At 53.8% G+C, this 4905-nt stretch overlaps 1 protein-coding gene across 1 annotated transcript in view; it reads left to right on the top strand.

Moving 5' to 3' along the window:
* Window positions 1-4905, top strand: part of LOC105539183 (galactoside 2-alpha-L-fucosyltransferase 2-like) — a 50143-nt gene that overhangs the window by 38747 nt on the left and 6491 nt on the right.

The raw sequence follows: 4905 nt of genomic DNA, 5'->3' as shown, positions 1-4905 counted from the left end.
GACAGAGCGAGACTCCGTCTCAAAAAAAAAAAAAAAAAAAAAAAAAAAAAGACAATATTTTCTGTCACTTCCCGCTGAGAAAAGCAAGGGCCTCATGGGGCTGGGGCACGGCACCTGCTGCCCTGGGTGGCCCCAGCGTTTATCGTGCCGTAGTGTGGGCCCAATCCTGACAGGCTTGGGACCCACTGCCCCAGGCCTGCCCCGGGGGGTGCGAGGGCACAGCCAAGGCAACCCTTGATTCTGGACCCTTAGGTACCACGTTGGAGGGGGCCAGATTCGGCAGGAGCAGGACGGGGACATCGAATTTGAAAGAAGGGAGTCACTCCAAAAGCTGGGAGGGGCATCAGCTGCAGGAGGACTGAGTGGGGCTGAGACACCCCCGTATCAGAGGGGGCATGTCAGAGCTAGGGGTCCAGGCTGTGCGAGTCAGAGTGGAACTTCGGGATTCAGGTGTGGGTCCCTCCACTGACCCTGCCTGAGCTCTCCCTGTATGGGACTTCGCTGCGGGTGTGCGCCGGGAACACAGACCCGGGCAGCGTCAGGCTCAGCGTCTGGAGAGGGAGGGGGAGACCCCAGCAGCGCAGGTCCTTCCCTGCTCTAGATTGTTGGAAAGTGCCAAGTGCCTTGGAGCAAAGCAAGTGGGAAAGTGGCCACGGGGGTCCGGGGGTTGCAGATGTAAGTGGGGTGACGTGATGGGCGTTTCTGCTGAGGCCACAGCCAGCACAGAACCCAGCTTTGCTGCCACAGAAAACTGAGGAAGAAGGTTCAGGTCTTGCTACGTCGTCCTCCCCACCTGGGCGAAGTCTCTTAAGCTCCGGCTCCTGGAGGGACACTTTTGTTCCTTGCAGCCTGAGCTGCCTGAGTTGATCTGTGCCCCTGCGGGTGCCTGGGGACAGGCGGGGAAGAAGAGACAGAGCTGCCAGAGCCAAGCAAATCGTGCCCCAAGCTGGGAAGGAGACTGGCTTATTTTGTCGGGGAGAGTTCTTTAAGGGCTGGAGACCTTCACCCTCAGCTTCCACAGAAGGCTGGGCCTGCCCAAGGCACAGCTCTGAGGTGGGTTCAACCCAGAGAGACACCCAGTGCTGGGCTCGCACAGACCTCCAACCCCTGCCTCGGTGACCCAGACATAACAGAGGCCCCACGAGGCGGGGCAGGTCACACCGCAGGAGTTACTGGGCAGAGTGTGGCTGGGTAGGGCCTGCCCTCCCTGGACGTGTTCAAAAAGGCCAGGATGGTAACCCCAGCCACACTGCCTGGGTTCAAATCCACCTCTGTCCTAGCTGTGTGACCGAGAACAAGCTCCTTAACCTCTCTGTGCCTTAGTTTCCTCATCTGTTAAATGATGATGAAAGAATGGACCTTCCTCATGGTGGGCAGAGGGAGTCGTGTGGACTAAATGAGCTGACATGCCCACAGGTTCTTATCTGAGCTCTCTGGGACAGTCATGTTCCAGAACCTTCTGCATTCTGGCCCCATTGTCGGACGCATAGTCTGTATGTGACGTGGCACTCATGGCAGGTCTGGGCTGCATCACATTGTCAAACATGTTGTTTTAGGCAGCAAAGCATATGGGTGTTCACAGTAAGAGAAGTAAAGTCTGTAAATAGCCACATGACCCTCCTCCAAGCCAGGGTTGTCCCAGATGAGTTCAGGACAGGTTGGCGTTTGCCTCTCCCCCTGAGGAAAATGGCTGACAAGGAATCGTGAGCCAGGACAGCGAGCCCCAAGATGGGCCTGGCCTGCCAGCACCCTGGCAGCCTAGGCCTTGGCTGGTGCTTTTCTGTGGCTTTCTGGTTGTCTAGGCTGAGAACAGCCACAAGAGGGAGCACCTGAGACTCCAGGAAAAGCCAGGGCAGCCGCGGTACCCACTGCTTGATCTGCAGGGCCCGAGGCAAAATGCAGACACAGCATCCCTTGTTTAGAATTTATGAAGGACTTTAAGATGGCGACGCCAGATCATTAAAGCAAGTGTAGGGCCTGTCTCAACGCAACTGCACGAATCACACAACATGAAGATGGACCCCGCGGGGGGACACCCTTGTCTTGAGCTGGTTTCCCTTGGCCAGTAGCCCAGGCTCCGTCCCTGCCCTGCACCCCCCTGACCCCAGCCCTAGCCTTGGGACCTGCCCGGGGGCTCCAGCTGGGTTCAGAGCTCAGCTCCTTCTCCATGGGGCAGGACCCTGAGTTGAATGGGTGGCAAGATCATGTTTGGGACACAGTTTTTACCAGCTCAGTGAAAAAGGGCTCGGGCAGATTTAATTCACTTTTTGGAAACTAAAGCAGTGCCAGAGGCATTTATCTTAGGCCTTAGGCCAGCTGGCCTTGTTGGGGACCCACACAAGACTTTCAAGGAGGGCCCAGAGTGTTGAGGCTTCTCAAAAGGGTCAGAGGAACTAATAGAGGAGGATGAGAGCTGAGGAGGGTGAGAGCTGAGGAGGCCTGCAGGACCCCGATGTTTAAGGGGACAGGTGGAGGGAGAGATGGGGAGCCGGGAGGGGTGAGGCAGAAGCCAGAAGTTTTGGGGGTGAGCCCATGCCAACCAGGACTTCAGCAGAAATGGGGTGGGAGGGGGTGAGGGGATGACTGCTGAGTTGTAGCCATTGGAGTGGCCACAGGGAAACCATAGGACATTGGTTAGAGGTGTGGACAGGGGAAAAGAGAAAGCCGATCAGGACATGGTAGAGGCTGGGAGCAGAGGACCTTCTGGGAGCCCTGGGGAGAGCTGGAGGAGACTCGGGAAGGGCAGCCCCCGGAGAAGGGACTATCCATCCCATTGCGAGGACCGGGACCGCGGGCCCCATGGTGAGATGGCCCTGCACACCCACCACAACCAAACACGATGGCGAGCGAGGCCGGGAAATGGGGCCTTCCCGTGCTGCTGGTGGAAACAGAAACTGGGGCAGCCACCTGGCAGCTCCCGAAACGATTCAATGTAGAGTTCACCCTGTGACCCAGCACGCAGGTTCATGGCGGCACTATTCACAACAGCCGAAAACTGGAAACAATCCAGTGCCTGTCACCTGATGAGTGAATAAATTGTGGTCTACCCCAACAATGGGACTTGCAGCTTTGAAAGGAGTGAGGCAGTTATCTGGGCGTGGTGGCTGTACCTGTAGTCCCAGCTACTCGGGAGGCACAGGAGAATCACTTGAATGCAGGAGGTGGAAGTTGTAGTGAGCCGAGATCGCGCTTCTGCACTCCAGCCTGAGCAACAGAGTGAGACACTGTATCAAGAAAAAAAAAAAAAGAAAAAGAAAAAAGAAAAAGAAAAGATGTGAGGCTGTGACATGTGCTACAGCGTGGATGGACCTTGAAAACACGGTGCCAAGTGAGGAAGCCAGACTCAGCAGGCCATGGAGTGTGTGATTACAGTCACATGAAAAATAGAGAATGGGCAAATTCATAGAGACAGGAGATTAGTTGGTGGGGGGACAAGGGGCAGGGAAGATTGTGGGGAGATGGCTAAAGGGTGTTGGGTTTTTTTTTGTGGGGGATTATGCAAAAATTGTGCTGGTTGCTTAGCTCTGTAAATATACTAAAAGCCATTAAATTGCACACTTTAAGTGGATGAATGGTATGGTATATGAATTATACTTTAAGTGGGTGAATGGTATGATATATGAATTATATCTCAAAGTGGTTGCCCAAAAAAGAGCTGGCCGGGTGTGGTGGCTCACGCCTGTAATCTCAGCACTTTGGGAGGCTGAGGTGGGTGGATCACCTGAGGTCAAGTGTTCAAGACCAGCCTGGCCAACACGGTGAAACTTTGTCTCTACTAAAAGTACAAAAATTAGCTGGGCATGGTGGTGGGTGCCTGTAGTCCCAGCTACTTGGGAGGCTGATGCAGGAGAATCACTTGAACCCAGGAGGCAGAGGTTGCAATGAGCCGAGACTGTGCCATTGCACTCCAGCCGGGGCAACAGAGCAAAAACTCCATCACAAAAAATAAAATAAAGTAAAATAAATAAATAAATAATCATAGCCCTACATACAAAAGCTAAAACTGGCCCATGTCTATAATCCCAGCACTTTGGGAGGCCAAGGCAGGAGGATTGCTTGAGCCCAGGAGTTCAAGACCAGCCTGGGAAACATAGTGAGACCCCATCTCTACAAAAAATGAGAGCTGGGCATGGTGGCACATGCTTGTGGTCCCAGCTACTGGGGAGGCTGAGGTGGAAGGATCCCTTGAGCCCAGCTGTGATCAGACCACTGGCACTCCATCCTAGGTGACAGAGTGAGAACCTGTCTCAAAAAACAAAAGCTGAACTCTCCAGCTTGACATGATAGCGCAGAGAGAACATTCTCAAGGCAAGAAGTGAAAGCTGTTAGTACCTTAAGTCCTGGGCCAGAAACGGACACAATTTCACTTGCACCATATTAAACTGGTCAAGGCAGTCATGAGCTTGCCCAGATTCAAGGGAAAGGGAGTCCAGGAGTCTGTGGCCGGCTTGAACCTACCACACCCACTAATAGTATCAGGAGACGCTTAGCACTTACCAGTGCAGGAGTGTGGCAGCGCCATTTCATGGAGGAGGAGAGGAGGAGTTAAATAACACCTCCAGGTCACCAGCCTACAGAAGGCAGAGCTTGTCCATTAACCTGGGCCCGCCTATGCTCTTTCCCTCTGCATGGGCACCAAAGATTCTTACCTGTTTTGTCCTCTGCTGGCTTCCTGGCCCCGAGCACCATGCCTGGCATGTAATAGATACTCTGCAAGTATTGATTTTATTTATGTTATTTTTTTTAAACAGTCTCGCTCTGTCACCCAGGCTGGAGTGCAGTGGCACAATCTCGGCTCACTGCAATCTCCACCTCCTGGGTTCAAGTGATTCTCCTGCCTCAGCCTCCTGAGTAGCTGGGATTACAGGCACCCACCACCACGCCCGGCTAATTTTTGTATTTTTA

Source organism: Mandrillus leucophaeus, unplaced genomic scaffold (assembly GCF_000951045.1).
Source record: "Mandrillus leucophaeus isolate KB7577 unplaced genomic scaffold, Mleu.le_1.0 Scaffold200, whole genome shotgun sequence".
NCBI classification, from domain to species: Eukaryota; Metazoa; Chordata; class Mammalia; order Primates; family Cercopithecidae; genus Mandrillus; species Mandrillus leucophaeus.
The sequence above is the reverse complement of the archived record's forward strand: the minus strand, read 5'-3'. Positions and strand labels throughout refer to the sequence as shown.